Raw genomic sequence first — 17,949 nt, 5'->3', positions numbered from 1 at the left:
ATTCTAGCGAAGCTGTTAGCTACTAGATTAATGCCACACCTCGCACTGTTGATCCACCCTGATCAGTCGGGCTTTATGCCACATAGAAGCACAGCACTGAATCTCCGTAGAGTACATGGAGCGATAGCACGTGCGTCGCTACTGACGGAACCGGCAGCCATTCTATCACTGGATGCCAGAATGGCGTTCGATATGGTGGAATGCGAGTATCTTTTCGCTGTGCTAACCCACATGGGCTTCGGTCCAAAATTCATCTCATGGATAAGACTCTTATATACGAGTCCGGTGGCGCATGTGGCGGCGAACGGCCATATTTCTTGCGAGATACCATTGGCTAGAGGGACAAGGCAGGGATGCCCGCTCTCGCCTCTCTTATTCGACCTGGTCCTGGAGCCTTTGGCCGTGGTGATCAGGACTACCCCATTGTTAAGAGGAATACGGTGGGGGGGAAACTGGGAAGACAGAGTCTCACTGTATGCCGATGACATGCTGATTTATTTGACTGACCCGGAGAGGGGCGTCCCAGAGCTCCTGGCGCTGTATGATGCACACGGGCGAGCATCTGGTTACACGATTAACTGGACAAAGTCTGTGCTCTACGAACTGCAGGGCCCTTCCCCATCTCTTCCCAGCGACTGTCCATTAACAATAGCAAACACTTCATTTAAATATCTGGGTATACACGTCACGCACAGCGCCGTCGACGTCTACGAACTAAACTTGCTACCGCGGCTTGCTCAATTGAGGAGTGACGTGAGGCATTGGAAGACCCTACCACTGACACTGCTGGGCCGGGCTGCGCTATTTAAAATGATGGCGCTGCCGCGATTCCTCTATGTGCTTGAGAATGCACCGGCCCTGGTGCCACCGCGTTACTTCCAAAAAGTGACTGCTATGGTGACTAGGTTACTATGGGGAGACCGCCCGGCCCGCATAGCACATCTGAAGCTCAATAGGAGCTGGTATGACGGTGGAATAGCCCTACCAAATATACAACTGTATTACTGGGCGGCGCAGCTTAAGGTTATTAATCATTGGCTGCACGCCCCGCAGGACGACCCGGCATACCTAGCAGATAGAACACAACTAGGCCCGAATAGTCTGCTGGGCCCTCTGTACCATAAGGGACTTGCAGCAAAACTAATAGGTCCAACCAAACACACAGTAGCGCTGTGGCACAGAGCGCAGACTAGGCTTAGGTGGGAGGGAGTCATAACAAAACTCACACCCCTGTGGGACACTAAAGCATTGGGCCACCTACGACACACCAAGGGATTCACCCGATGGGACAGCATAGGGATCTCCACGGTGGGGGACTTGAGGACAAAAGAGGGGGTGTCCCGTTCACTCACCTTCAGCAATTATACAACCTGGGTTCTAATGAAACCTACCGATATGTTCAAATTAGACATGCATTGCATTGATGACAGCCATTGCGGCAGACACGGAGGTCCCAGAGTCATCCCCGCTGGAGGATCGCCTCTTTACGGACTACATGCAATCCAGCGCGACCTCCCTCACGTATCGTAAATTGTTGAATAATCTGCCTGACCCCTTAGATAAACTACGAGAAAAGTGGGTGGGCGAACTGAGGGAACTTGATGAGACGGACTGGAACGCTGCACTGGCATCCCCAAGGGAGGCGGGTATATCGGCGAGATTCCGGCTGGTGCAGCTTCAGATACTGCACCGGGTGTATTACACGAGGACCACCTTACACAAAATGCATAGGGTCGATCACCCATACTGTCTTAGGGGCTGCGGAGAGGAAGGTACATTTTTACATACGCTCTGGGGGTGCCCGGTCATCGCCGACTACTGGTGCCAAGTAATGCGCACCGTCTCCCAGACTCTGGAGGTATCTCTTGCACCTGACCCCCAAATGTGTCTGCTGAGTGTATGGAGCCCGAATGACCTAGCGCGCCAGGGGCAATTGTGGGCCATTATAGGAATCATGGTCGCCAAGCGGGATATAGCACAGAGATGGGGGGCAGTAGAGCCGCCGACGTTGGCACAGTGGTGTAAGAACATGGATGTGATTATGCTGACTGAGCGAGCAGTGTATGTGATGAGAGCTAACCCTCGCAAATGGAACAAGGTTTGGCTACCCTGGAATAGCTACCGGGGAGACTTGTGTGATCCTCTACCTGAGGAAGACGTTGATAGCTCAGAGGACGAGGAGGAGATAGACTGAATAACACCCCTTGCTGGCTGATAGCAGTGATGGACTGGTGGGAAGGGGACTGCTAGATTGCTCGAGCAGATGGTTTGGGAGGAGCCATGGGGAGCGGGACGAGAGCTGTAAAGGCCTGAAATGTACTGTCAGTCGGGCAGACGGACCGATGGATAGCAATAATGATGATTGTCTACCACTTATTGAGTCACGAGTTTGATTATGTTTGGAGGGGGGGGAGAAAAAAAAAAACATAAAAGTAAGACGAACTCTATCATGTCAAGAAAATGCTGTTACGTTGATTGCCATTAAGTCAATAATTGCTGCCGGACTGAAGGTTGTCGGCTGAATAGCTGTGTATCATATATTCTGCTCTGAGAATTGTACGGCAGCCAGCCCCGGGGTTGTAGGCATTGCGCTGTGTATTATGGGCAACTGTGAATAAAGTCTTATGTGTAAAAAAAAAAAAATAAGAAACTACAAGCAGGAGTCTAGTTTGAGGGTAGAGGCGATAGAAGCGAGTGTCTCTGTGGCACCTTGGGCAAGATACACATGAAGCAGCTGGGGAGTGGATTCTGGGAACCTGCTTCAGGGGGGCTTACACATTTCAGTGACTGTCTCTCTGAAGAGAGCTCTTCACTGATGGTCTGTGACAATCATCTCTCCTGAGGGATTGAGCTTTGCCCTCCTTTGCCACGAATGCTGACAAGTGATGGCATTGCCATGGGAGCGGAGTGAAGGTCTGGAGTCATTGCGAGGTCAGTGGTTGGCTCAGGAGACAGCAATGTCCTCCAATAGGAGAGAGTTAATAGCAATTTCAATTAGAACGATAGCTTTTTCAGCCAATCTCTGGGGTTATAAGGTCCCAAAGGCGAGACCTATTGGCTATGACAATGCTTGGTAAATCTACTGAGTGACCATCCCATTTTTCTGTGAGGATGCAATCTACTGGCCCCTCCTCTGTAAAATTTAACTTTGATGCGAAACCCAGAAACTTGAGCTGACATTACATGTGCATGCCAAATGTGTGTAATGTGCAGTGAGCATGTGTTATATGCATGTATTGTGTGAGTCCAAGTACTGGGGCCAGTGGGATCCCTTTTGGATGCCACTGGTGTAACATGGCACACAATGGAGGATGTGGGTAGCTTCTCCAGACAGAGGAAGTGTACTACCTGAGTTCTTATTGCCTGAGGATGGAGAAAGGGCAACCTTAAGAAAAACAAGGAGGTCCTCTTTAGCAAATAACTGCTGATTAGTTGTTTTTGAGTCCTGCCATTTGATAGGAAAGGAACGGGCCTACTCAGAGCTTATTCCAACTGGTAGACCCAAATTCACTGCCTTCTCTCTCTCTCAGTACATGTACAACATCTTGAACCACCACCAGATATGGCTTTCTTAATCATAATGTATTTTCTCAGAAAAAGTAATTATGTGTGTGTTAGACTAACCTGCGGGTCATAGTTGCAGGAGTTATGGTGGCTAGTGACAAGTAAACAAGGTTCAGGGTCTGCGGCCTAAGTCACTCTGGATTGCGGTGCAGAGGACTTTATTCAGTGTTTCCTGCTTCGCGTGGGTCTAGGTACACTCTCAGAAAAATATCTTGTCTACCTTGTCAGTCATCATGTTGGATCTCACGGGGTTTGGGAGTTTCTGTGACAGCTTGTCAGTGCCTGGGACTTCAACTGCTAGAAAATGCTGTTATCAGCAAAGAGACAGATGCAGATCTTGGCAAGCATCAGTGAGCAGGAGAGACTCAACATTGGTAGCAGAGGAAGCGTTGCATCTATCGAGGAGAAAAAGACTTACAATCTGGAATTTCAAAGGAGAGATTATGAAAGTTATGACCCTAATCAATTTTTCAGGGGACATGATGATTGTGTGCATATTCTGGAAGTTTCTGGAAGGAACCTTTTGTAAGTTGATATTGTAGAGAGCATTTGTTGGACAAAGACACAGGTGTTCCCTTTTTCAAAGATTTTCTAACAACTGGTTGTGGCACATGGCACAGGAAAACTTGTGAGTCTGTGAGGTGTGTATCTAAGACCACAGATTGGAGCTGGATGAATAATTTACAAGTCTGAGTACTCAATAAAGAGATTTTACAGAAAGAGACTCTGGAAACCACAGGACTATAAAAGTGCGAGTTACTTGGTGTTGGAAAAGCCCTCTGTGTAAATTATGATTATAATTGGTTATCCATGATTGGCATATTTGATTTACTGGTAAGTACCTAGTAAAGTGCACAAACTGCACCAGGGCCTGTAAATCAAACGCTACAACAGGGAATCTTTGGGCCAGACATGGCGTTAGCACTTTGGGGGAATTCTACGGGCCAAATGGCTTTTTCGATTTCGATACAATAAAACTTTAATTCGAACTAAATGATGATATGTATTTTAAATACATTCAAATACGAGATTTTTTACTTCGTAAAATGAAAATTGTAGAAGTGTCTCACTCAGATACACTAGCATGTCTACATTCGGATAAAATAAAATCACCTATAAGCTTGGGCTATAGATACCTGAGCTCAGGTAAAATAGATGATAGTGGGAAAATAGCGGCCAAATGGTCGTCTAGACTGGGAATAAATATCAACCCCATACAGATATTGTTAGACGGGAAACCTGAGGGTCGGCCGAGCAAGGGGGAGAGACCCCCTGGCGAGGGTCCATTCCTCAGATCGTATGGACGGGCAACCACCCCCCACAGATGGACACCACACAAAGATAGGTTCTCAACACTTTTATCAGGATTCTTAGGCAGGTTATCGTAACGATACAGAAAGGGCAGGATACTGGGATCCCTGCAATTCTAGTTTCTGTGGGAAGGGGATAGCGGGACATTCTTGGTACCGGTCTGGTACAGAGGTATCGGGCGGACAGCTCTCAATCCTCGAGCTGGAGGGTTCTCTGGTAGGGGCCGCTGCAGCGCCAGCAGGCCTTCAAGGATGGTGCACGAAGATGAGCCGCGGCAGCGCCAGCAGGCCTCCAAGGATAGTTCACGACGATGAGCCGCGGCAGCGCCAGCAGGCCTTCAAGGATGGTTCACGAAGATGAGCCGCGGCAGCGCCAGCAGGCCTTCAAGGATGGTTCACAAAGATGAGCCGCGGCAGCGCCAGCAGGCCTTCAAGGATGGTTCACGAAGATGAGCCGCGGCAGTGCCAGCAGGCCTTTAAGGATGGTTCACGAAGAGGAGCCGCGGAAGCGCCAGCAGGCCTCCAAGGATGAGTTCGTCTCGGTGTCTCTCGAATCCAGGATACAACTGGTTTCCTGCTCTGGAGCTGCCCCAGTTATAGATCTGGTGCCCTTTGATGTCCGGACCCTCGCACTTGGAGGTCGGGGTCCTGGATGAGTGAGTCCAGACATTTGCGTCGGCTCGAATCGCGCCGCTGGCCACCAATGTTAGACGGGAAACTTGAGGGTCGGCCGAGCAAGGGGGAGAGACCCCCTGGCGAGGGTCCTCTCCTCAGATCGTACGGACGGGCAACCAACCCCCCACAGATGGACACCACACAAAGATAGGTTCTCAACACTTTTATCAGGATTCTTAGGCAGGTTATCGTAACGATACAGATAGGGCAGGATACTGGGATCCCTGCAATTCTAGTTTCTGTGGGAAGAGGATAGCGGGACAGTCTTGGTACCGGTCTGGTACAGAGGTATCGGGCGGACAGCTCTCAATCCTCGAGCTGGAGGGTTCTCTGGTAGGGGCCGCAGCAGCACCAGCAGGCCTTCAAGGATGGTGCATGAAGATGAGCCGCGGCAGCGCCAGCAGGTCTCCAAGGATAGTTTACGACGATGAGCCGCGGCAGCGCCAGCAGGCCTTCAAGGATGGATCACGAAGATGAGCCGCGGCAGCGCCAGCAGGCCTTCAAGGATGGTTCACGAAGATGAGCCGCGGCAGCGCCAGCAGGCCTTCAAGGATGGTTCACGGAGATGAGCCGCGGCAGCGCCAGCAGGTGTTCAAGGATGGTTCACGAAGAGGAGCCGCGGCAGCACCAGCAGGCCTCCAAGGATGAGTTCGTCTCGGTGTCTCTCGACTCCAGGATACAACTGGCTTCCTGCTCTGGAGCTGCCCCAGTTATAGGTCTGGTGCCCTTTGATGTCCGGACCCTCGCACTTGGAGGTCGGGGGGTCCTGGATGAGTGAGTCCAGACACCCAGCAGGGGGGTGGAGCCAGCGCCCAGGGAGGCCGGGGGCGATCGAAACCAGGTGGATGGGAGCCATCGAAACTCCTTCTCCCATTGACTCGCCAAGTGGTCTCTTTAGCCCCTGTGGGGATGGTGGTGCCTCGATGTCGGGGCTTGGCTGGGCCGGGGGCTGAGGTCGACCCGAGGCCACGAGGCCTGGTCGTGGAGTGTCCAAGATGGCGGCCGGGCCGGAGACGGGTGTTCGGGAAAGGTCCCGGGCCTGCCGAGAAGGGGGTGGCTCTGAGGTTGAGTTTCGTCGGGGTAGACCTGGGGGTGGCTCGGAGGGGCGGAAGGTGCGGCTCTTGGTCGGGTAACAGAGGTAGCGGTAGTCCGGGGCCCGCCATGCGGGAGGGGTCGGACCACGCCACGAGGCCGGTTCCAACAGATATCATCTTCATTACGCCAAATAAACCAGGTAGTCCAATCTTCCAATCTGAGGTTCCAGCTATATAGAACAATTACTCATATGTACTATACTCCTCAAAGAATATCAAGCTGGACACTAGGAAATCAATCAAATGATCGAACAAAATGTCCGAAATGTAATATGGAAGCAGCAGGCATCGAGCATATGCTTTTCTCGTGCCCGGAACTAACTTTATTTTGGAAGGGGATAACGGATGTTTTAACTAGGAAGCAAATTATCACTCCATCACTTTCGGCACCTTTGATCCTATTAGACATTCAAGATGTTCATAGCCGGTATAAAGACTTAATAACTATAGTATACGCATGTGCTAGGCTAGTCATAGCTAGATCCTGGATATCAAGGGATTCTCCGAAAGTAATTGAATGGTGGACTCTGATAAACGAAATAAATGTAATGGAACTCTCGCTAGCAAGACTTAGAGGTCCTAAGGCTTTGGCAAAGAAGGACAAAATTTGGGATACCTTTTTTGAACTGTGAAATTTAGGATGCTAATGTTAGAAGAGACCAGTTTTAGTGTAAATTTGTGTTTGTATTTTCTAAAGCATACTTTTGAAATTGTATAAGCTTGTCCTCTGTCTCAGTTGTTATTTGTTAGTATTTAACACAACAGATGGAGGAGTACCCCCTGAAGGCGTGACAGAGAGAGTCTCTGTGCCTAAAGCTTAAGGCTTAATCTAGCACTATGTGCCCAACCTTTAAGCAGGACAAAGCATGTCCTTTTAGAACCTAAAACCTAGTTGGTGACATGCTTCATCATTGGGGTCCCACCCCGAAGGCCGAGTTCAACAGGGTGTGCTCCGACACCTGATTACAGTGGAGCGGGTATTTTTTCTTTTTTATATGTGCAGTGATATTAAAAGTGATACGTGGTTTAAAAAGGGGCAAATACTACTCACTACAAGACTTTATTCCTGAGTGACTGGACACCCTAATAAAAGAACTGTGACATCTATGTCTAGTTAGGTAGACTCCGGTGTTCAAGACGTGTAGTGTTATAAAATAGCGACGTGTGCTATGTGATTTAAAATACAGGTCTACATGTTTCAACCATCTTGCGATTGTGGGTTTTCGTCAGGACCTGTGAAAATGACCTGGGTGGTACGCACACACTAAGGCGCGCCCTACCCTCGATCAATAAAAAGATGGGAACACAAACTTGTGTTCCTTTACAAAATGTTGTCTTCTCCCCAGTCTGGGAGATCCTTGCCACAAAGAGAGCAAAAACAAAATGGGGTATAAGTATCATCCTCCATGCCGTGCTGGAACTTTTTTCTCCCGTTCCCATTGCGATGCTTGTTTTTCAGTCACAGCCAAGGGAATGGCAAAGGACAGTCCGCCTTACACGAGTACCTTACACGTAATAAGGCGGGGGTCCTAGCGTGGCTTTGGCTGTGCTGTGACGGCGGAAAGCCAGCGCAGCACCGCCAAGTTCGTAATTAGGCAAGTCTTCTTGGAACTATTGATAACATTAGTAAGTAGAGTTTCTGTACAATAATCATGAGGAAAGGAATGTAGTTCAAATGTGTTAATAAATGTGTGTCTGTTAAATAAGTCTCTTCAAACCCTCTTCCAATACCAGAAGTAGGAATTCCACCATCCTTAGTCACAGGACACTAAACCAAATCTAAGGTAGGATCTTTTACATACTGTATAAATATTGGCAAATGCATCAAAAAGAATCTTGACTAAAGGCTTCCAATCTCAACAGGATTTATGCTCTAGCGCCCCATCACCTAACCCCCTGCACCTCATTCAGTTGCAGCTTACATTTTGAGGTTAATTTGAGGTGGCTGTTCCTGGGTGTGGGTGGTATGCTTCCGCTTCAGTATCAGGGTTTTCCTAACAGTGTGAACTTAAAAACTCCAACCAGGGTAAATTCCACAAGGGTTGGCCATTTGCGATGTCTCTGGCACGGTATGACCTGAGATTTTCATATTTTTTAATGATGCTACTCATCAATATTATTCTTTACTTTCCCATTTAATGCCATCTGCCTTGGTTATATGTTTTACTTCCATCAATGAATTTCTTTTCATTTAAATATGGTTTGATCCTTAAAGCTCTCCATTTTTTAGGTTTCGCCTGGTGTCCGCTGCGCAGCAGCGTTCGCGCAGGCGAAATCTTTTGAGAAGCAGTACGGGGGCTTTGTCCCGCCTGCTCTTCCATTGGCTAGCTCCATAAATGGAGGCTAGCCATTGGAAGAGAGATCTGTCCATCATTGCCGGAGCAGATTCGTGGGCGTTCCGGCGATTTTTTCGCTCTCCGCCTCTTTGTGACGTCATTCCGGCGGTGGGCGGTTGTTTATTTTATTTTTTTTGCCAAGGTTTGCTTTGTTTCATTCCTCCGAAGATGGCGCCGGGGCCTGTCGACTTCTTGCATCTACTGGTACGTTTGTGTGTATTGAGAGATAAGGTAGCGGTGTATACCCCAAGCCCACCTCCCCACCCCCTGCTAGAGTACACGCAATAAACGAGCACACACGTTTTGAAGTTCAAATCCCCATGTGATGAATCAGTGGGGCAAAAGACAAGCGCTGTGCCTTTGTGCAAATGTGCTGTTCTATCCTGTATTTCATTGTGTTCTCCCCCCATGAAATCGCGATGGCAATATGTAGATTAGATGATCCATTAATCCAAATTTCTTTTAATAATTAAAAATTCACGTTAGCGCTGTAGGAGATACACGAGACCGAGCCACTCAAGACCTCTATCTAAAGTAGCGTGTAGCATTCACCAATGGATTGTGATTTTTGCACTTCCTGAATAGTATTCAAACATTTGTTGGAAGGGTCTCTGGTGAGAGGGCCAGCAAGGCTGGTGCTGGGCGCAGCATAAATGTGGACAGCGCAGACGGTCTTCCTGCTGTGTTTAAATGGGGTGCTGTGAGCATAACCTCATAGCTCCTAGAATGCACACTAACCAATATGGTGCCACTCAAGGGAAGGAACAATGACCACCGGTAGGTACAGAGAGATGATTAAAATGAAAACGAGCACTCTCTCGCCAACGCAAAGGCGGATCTGAGGGCAAACTGGCCGAATGAACGTCAAATCTCACAGACACAATTTCATTAAGAATAATTTAGGCCTGCACAACCTAATGAGGGGTGGGACTGGTACAAAACCGGGTCAGCCCACCCTGGAATCCATAGAGAGGAGGGGGAGTAGCTGTGTTTTGGGCTCTGGCAGTCCACACTATAAGTAGACACCTATCATCAGATATTGTCTCATTCTAGTATCTTGTTAAACACAATAAGGTCATGAAGGTGCAGCTGGACATTAGGAAGGTTTAGATCTCCACTGTCATATCTATGAGCCTTTAGAATTATTCAGGGTGCCAAGACTGTTTGGGGAATCTACATAAACGTATGGAAAGTCTTTTCTTTGACCTTCATCCTTATCCCCATGGATAGTGATCACATCCTGTTTGTAGAGCTCGCAGCTTCCAGGGAGATTGACGAAAGCATGTACCTGGGCCATTGTTTACTGGTTTCGAATGATCACCGATGTAAGGTGATGTAATCTTTGAAAATATTTTTGCGTTTTTATTTTACTTCCTGACTATAGCAAACAGCTTAGAAACTGCAAGACTCCTTAACCAAACCTGCATCTTAGAGATCCTTATATGTCTCTGCCCTCCACATTTTAGGGTGCAAGGCATTTGGACCTTACTCGGAGAGGGATGTTGCCCATATATCTTCGGCCTCTTGGTCCTGTCCCAAGACCCTTTTACGTGTATAGAAGACTCTTCTGTGCTGGGCTTGCTTGTATTACTGACACTTCTTTGCAGACTGACATCATGAAGTCGCCAAATGTCCGCTGTCAAATCTCAGTACATTGATTGCAAAAATTGTCATCTAAGCCACTGTGACTCCCATATGCATCAATGCTAACTCTGTCCCTCCAGCTTGATTGGATGGTGTGTGGCATTGGCAGCATTAAGCTGGGCACAAGGACTCTCTTCACTAGGACACCTTTTGGCATTAATTCTACCACCACCTCCAGCTTCCATGAGAATTGGTGTTTTGCAAAACATCTCTTATGCTTTTTTATACGCACCTGATCTGGGTGGAGTAAAGGAGTGGGTAGTCCCAAGAGCCTCCTTCACATTTGAAGTTCTTCATACCTTTGCTTTCATAGATCAGCATCCATCTTTCAGATCCCGGTCAGTTCAAGTCTTCAGGCAATTGAACTTTGGAGCCCCTTATGTGTCCGCTTTGTCGGTCTTCCCTTTAAGGTACAAAACAGTATTTTTTCTTGGAGGTCGAAGTAGTAGTTTCAGTACAACAATGTATTCTGTAGTTTGTTGCTGGTGAATTCACCTTAGTGAAAGTCGTGGAAGGATCTGATTTGTTCTGTATTTATAAGTCTACATTGATAGCACAGCATTCGCTGGACCTCGTGCTAAACTAAAAAGAGCTTCTAGAGTACTGCTGAGAAGAGGGGGTGTGCGGGGGGGGCTCTGTGTGCGGGGGGCTCTGTGTGGGTGTGTGTGTGGGGGGCTCTGTGTGGGTGTGTGTGGGGGGGGCTCTGTGTGTGTGGGGGGGGCTCTGTGTGGGGGTGCTCTCTGTGGGTGTGTGTGTGGCATTTGCGAGAGATTAAGCTATTGGCATTGTAAATGACAATGCCATTTATTTATCTGTTTTCAAAACCAACACATAAATAAAAATGTTGTCATTTATAATGCCAATAGCTCTAACTTTTGCAAGGGCGAAACGGTTGTATTGTAAATGCTTGTTTAATACTGTTGTTTGCTTGGTTTATTGAACACATCACCAAACATGCTTTCATTGTAGAGCCTTGCTGTTCAAGTAAAGCACCAACGATGGACCTTAGTAAGAGTGCTTTACCTTTGTGAATTTTACTGATTAGCATGTGGGGAGCTCAGAACTGGCTACATAGGAATGTAGACTCTATTCTGCATACCCTCACATCGCTGGTTTTCTTAAGAATATACCCTCTCTTTCGCATATCCACACAATAAAATTTTCTTTCTTTTTTCAGAAGTAGGTGTTGGTTACCACAAACAGCTTCACAGTCAACACCTTGTCAGGGGTATTAAGTGCTATATAAATACAATATACAGATTACACTACACTAGCATGAACGAACTATTAGACTGTCTGTCAAGTATATTTAGACACTAGGCAAATATTGTATGTACAGAGTTTTTGCGTTTTGAGGTTCTGTTCATAAAAATTGGGATGTTGTGCAACACCCCCAAGCATAGTGCATCTTCAAATCAGCATCTGCAATCTAATTTGTAAAAGCCTTTCTGGAAATAGTGTCATACCGCAGCTGGTAAATAAAATTCTGAACTTCATCAAGTTCACTGTTGTTGTGAACATTCTCAGTAATTAGTGAAATACGCTTTTGCATTCGACATCACGTTACGAAGAAGAATACATTCAAATTGGGGAAACGTTTATCAGTAAAACTTTTGTTTATTTTAAGTTGTGAAATAATACTCTATGGGCCATATGTATCAAGATACCAATTAACGATTCTGTAATAGCGATTTTTAAGAAATCGCTATTTCAGAATCGCTAATTGGTATGTATCAAGAAAATCGCAATTTTTTAGCGATTTCTTGATATTCCTTAATTGCGAATTCGCAAATCGTGAATTCGCAATTAAGGAATACTTTACCATTCATTTCTATGGGCCTCCTGGCCCATAGGAAGGAATGGAAAGTTATTCACACTTTGCGATTCACAATTTGCAAATCACAAATTTAGAATAATTTCAATGGTGCAGGGGTGTCCAAAGGACACCCTGTTGCACCCCTGAAATAAGTATGAGTTCACATGTGGTGCACATACATGCCCTATGGGCATGTATGTGCGTCACATGGCACTTTGAAAAATGCTGAAATGTGCATTTTTCAAGGAAATCGCAACTTACCACCAACTAGAAGTTGGTGGTAATTTGTGATTCCTTAAGGGCATTTTGGAATTTTTTTTGGCTTAATAAATTGCATTTAAGGAATTGCAAAATGTGCAATTCCTTAAATGCAATCGCAAAATAAGGAATAGCAAATTTTGCAATTCCTTATTTTGCACCCAAATTCTTTCATACATACCATTTTGCGAAAATGATTTCACAAATGCCGAAATTTTGCGAATTTCGGCGTTTGCGAACCCATTTGGCCATGATACATATGGCTCTTGGTTCGATACCAAGGGCCATATGTATCAAGATACCAATTAGCGATTCTGTAATAGCGATTTTTAAGAAATCGCTATTTCAGAATCGCTAATTGGTATGTATCAAGAAAATCGCAATTTTTTAGCGATTACTTGATATTCCTTAATTGCGAATTTCACAAATAAAGAAATCTTTCCCATTCATTTCTATGGGACTCCTGGCCCTTAGGAAGGAATGGGAATTTATTCTCAATTTGCGATTCGCAATTTGCTAATCGCAAATTGAGAATAATTTCAAGGGTGCAGGGGTATGCAAAGGACACCCTGTTGCACCCCTGAAATAAGTATGGGTGCACATGTGGTGCACATACATGCTCTAAGGGCATGTATGTGCGTCACATGGCACTTTGAAAAATGCTGAAATGTGCATTTTTCAAGGAAATCGCAACTTACCACCAACTAGAAGTTAGTGGTAATTTGCATTTTTGAAATTTTTTTTGCTTAATACATTGCATTTAAGGAATCGCAAAATTTGCGATTCTTTAAATACAATCGCAAAATAAGAAATCGCAAATTTTGCAATTCCTTATTTTGCATCCAAATTCTTTCATACATACCAATTTGCGATAATGAGTTCGCAAACGCTGAAATTCTGCGAATTTCAGCGTTTGCGAACCCATTTGGCCTTGACACATATGGCCCTTGGTTTGATACCCAATCCGCTAAATGATGTAGTTCAGGTCCAGCCCGATACCGAGGTACGATTGCTTCACTGCGGGAGATGACTAACCTCCTCATCTGCAGCAATTGAGGAGGTAACCGAGCTGCCAAAGCTGCAAGATAAATTATAATTTCTGTGCGGCCGCTCATCCCAGTCACCATTAAACAGGTGCTGGCCCCTTAGTCACAACTATGCACAGCACAGCTCAAAGTGTTCAGGGAGCAGAGCCCCGTATGAATAACGGGGGCCAACTCTGCGAGATTTCTGTATTATTGCATACGATATATCTAACGGAAAATTATGTGGTTTGGGGGTAGATTGAAGGGACTGTGAAGGAGTCAAGAAAAAGTGCAACCGAGACCCTAAGGGAAGCGTCAAGTCCCTTACAGAGGCAGAACGACGCAGATGAATATTATACCAATTGAGGAGACGGAGAGCCTACTATTGAGAAACCCGAAGCCAACAAGACTGAACCAAAGTCTATAATCGTGTGTAACAAAAAAGGAGAGATATTTACTGAAAACAAGGCCGATGGTACAAACCTAAAAAGCAACGTACTTTAAAGACTGCCCGGAGAAGGACGCAGACGTGGTATTGAGAGGTGAAGGCCTCGGTGCACATGCCGCTCCTGACGTCACTAGAAATGAAGGCAGACGCCTACAGGCGGGTAGGAAAGAGAAGAAAGACTACTGTCCCCGCCGTATTCCCGAATTTGCTTTTAGATTGAGGCTCCCGAGGCGCAGTGTTATCCTAGACCCCAAGGTCAGCGGAGTTTGTCGAACGTGATTACATGTTTAAGGAGAAACAAATGGAGCAGGAGCATACATGCCAACATTTTTTAACAGGAAAGTGGGAGATTAAACAAGCAGTTGTAATGCAATAGGTAGCACCTTTGCGATTAGAGCAATTGGCATTGTAAATGGTAATGTCTTTTACCTATGTGTTTTGTTTGGAGCGTTGTGGATGTGTGTGGAGTGGAATTAAGTGGGTTGGATTGAAATTCTTACTTGTGGAATTATGTGGGGTGGTATTGTGTGGTGTGTAGTGTATTTCTGTTGTGGAATTATGTGGCATGGTGAATAGATAGGGAAGAGAGATGTTGCAAAAGAAAGTACCATTAATAGCCAAATAGTAAGAATGCTCGAAAAGAAAGTCTTTAAAGAACTTCGGAAGATGTAGGGGTACAACTTCAAAGCTATGGGTACAGAGCCTGTAGGCCACAATCTGAAGTTCCCACATGTTTAATGATATACGTGGCTGGTAGTCGGTACAGTGAAAGTACTGGCATGGACATGAGAGGCAGCAGATCGTTCATTGAGTCTAATGAATTCCAACAGGAGCTGGAGCAGCTTACTTTGAGTGATCAGTGCAATTCAAGGACGAAAACTTTAATACAGATCAATACTGGGCAAAGGTGCACTGGAATGGAAAATGGAAGCACGCCCCTTGTACTTGAAGAATGTGAATGGGGCTAGGGGAAAGGATCCCAATTTTACAGGCTTGGAGCCGTTATCTTGTCAAGTTTTGGAGAAACATATCGATCCTAATGCATGCTGTTCCCAACAGTCCTCTGCAATCCTTGAGGTAAAAAGTAATGATTTGGAGAGCCATTTAATAACACCCAAACCCCACAACAGGCGGCATGGCATGTAGGGGCCTAGAATAATTAGTTAGAAGTAAAACAACCAAATACACTTAATTCAGGAAGAGGACCCTGATGTTTAAACAGTTTCTTGTGTGTGCACCAATTTAGCACCTCAACAGGTTCTAAGGCTTCTTCCTTCATTCATTACAAAAAAGTCTTAACTGGGATAGCACAACTGCATACATTTAAGAAGCTACAGGTGTGTCTCCTAATTTCACTCTTAGGAGTGAGTGTGCATGTCTTTGAATATCAAATTAAATCATTCTCTCTTCAAGAGGCCAACTGTTACGGAGTTGGCTATGTTAGTAAAGCATCTATGTGTTGAGCTAGTTAAAGGTCAATAACAAGACATCTGATTTAAAGGAGTGCAGCTCTGCCTACTTTTGCTGTGATATGCACAACTGAGCAGAGGCCTGTGGAAAATAGAATCAGATTCTCGCAGGACTCTCAAGGAAAACCTGCGGAAAGGGCTTGTGGTATTCGCCTGGTTATGAGTCTCAGTGGCTGGGTATAGAAAGGCCTGTTTTGTGGGGTGGTTGACTTTGTAGTCCTATTTGATGCTGATTTATGGACAGATAATGGAGGCTGGAGTTTCAACGATACACAAATGTTGTGCACAAAAAGGTGATTTTTTAAGCGGAGTACATCTGGGTGAGCTCTTTGGATATGGGATTTCACATGGCTGTGTGCCGGTCGGCAGTGATGATCAGCTCTGTGTTCTGGCGACATGATCCTAGGCCGAGTGTTATAACTGAGGATGCATCATAAATTGGGAGTCTGGAGAGATGTGATGATATCCGCATGGGTTTGGGAGGCTGTATTTGAGGAGATAGCTAGCATTGACTCAGTCACATCTACACTTCAGCGGATGGGATGGCTTAAGAACCTAAGAGCATTAGTTTTGAGGATTGCCTGTCAAACTCTTATTGGGTTTCAAGTTCTCTGCAACACTCAGCCCAGTTCTTGTGTCTGAAGTGGCATAGCCTGTGATGATAAGGGCTGCACTATGAAGAACAAACTTTGATAGTTCTGAGGGTGCCGTTCAGACTAGATGTAAAGTTATGCTTACTAAGGGACTCTGCTCTGGGATGGGCAGCTTGCCAGATGGCCAGAAATTGCTCTGTGTCTAAAGTCTGAAAAGCGGCCCACACACATGCAGCAGGGGCGTGGAGTTACTTTTTGACAGCATGTTGTCCGCCGCAAATGCTTAAACAAACGGCAAACCCCCATCCCACACTTGAGTCCTCCACAGAACTGACGAGTTGACACCACAATACGCCACCAGAACTGACAAGCGCAGCCATTTGTTTTCAGTCCGGACATCTTCAGTGGGAGCACCTGTAGGGTCAAAGACTGATTAACAACACCAAAATAACTGGCCTGCGTATGCTTGGTCAAACGGCATGTGTCCTGACAAGTAGCCATGTTAGAATCAATAAGTAGTTTGCAAATCATGATCTTTTTCACGATACCCGATGTTAATTTTAGGCCGTGTTGATAACAAAAAAAGGTGTGTAATATTAAAGCATGACAGCAGACACCACACAGCTAATAAAATAAAGGTGACAAGATTTACAGCCCTGTACCAGCAGTCAGATCAACTGAAACCATGTAGTGCTCCTGTGGAGTGCTTTTATACAAAGGGGAAAGTTGTCCCTTTTCCATTTGCTAAATGGCACAAGTGGAAGGGTGCAAGTACTGGGGCACTGCTCCTGAAGGAGTGGACGACCCAGGAAAAGGAGGGACAAATAGCAAAAATACCCATTTAAAAGCAAGTATTTTTAAAGGACACTGAAAGGAACAAATTAAAAGCAGTAAACTGGGCTGAGGCTCACCAAGAAGTATATGCTAGAGTATATACAAGAGGTATTGAATTCTTGACCTAAAAAAATAGTCCGGATAATGTATTTTCCCCACTGATTTTTTTTTTGAAGCAGATGCAATCTGCCTGAATCGGATATACTGGTGTGTATGGTGACAGACAATAAGTATTTAATTTTTGGCAGTTAAATAACATAACCCAAACAAAAACAGAGGTTTTAACTTTGTCTTTGTTTGTGTTATGTAAAATGTCCAAAAGTAACATGGCGAGGCATGTCTGTTGTAGGGTAGCGGAGAACACCCGAAGAAACACACACAGACTGAAGAAATTCTCTCTGTTAAAAGTAAAGTTTAATCCATAGAATAGACCCATTACAGCTTACATCCTTGGCATCCAGAACGGTCTGCCCACGCTTACAATCTCACCAACATTCCCCCCATGGAACATTCCAAATTCCATTTCATAAAAGAACACCTTAAGCATGCACAGGAAAACTTCCACACTACACTGTCACATTCTCTAATCCCCCCCCTCCAAGAAATAAGGACAAAGCATTAACCTTTGCTGTCAGAGGCAACTTTTGTAGAGGAAGACTGGAGTATGCGTGACAGGCATCAACATTTTATTGTTGGCAGTTTTACAAAACTCCGAATCATGTTTCTGCATTCAGGAATCAGGAGGGGGAGGCTAGCATTGAAATCTGTAGTCTTCTGCCTGAATCATTTCTGACATTTTACTTGATGTCTGATGTGTTAGAAACATCTCAAACAGTGCAAGTGGGTGTTTCAATGCTGATAGAGGGCGGGTTCACCTACCCAG

The sequence above is a fragment of the Lissotriton vulgaris genome, chromosome 3_1, assembly GCF_964263255.1.
Source record: "Lissotriton vulgaris chromosome 3_1, aLisVul1.2, whole genome shotgun sequence".
NCBI classification, from domain to species: Eukaryota; Metazoa; Chordata; class Amphibia; order Caudata; family Salamandridae; genus Lissotriton; species Lissotriton vulgaris.
This window is presented reverse-complemented; position numbering follows the sequence as displayed.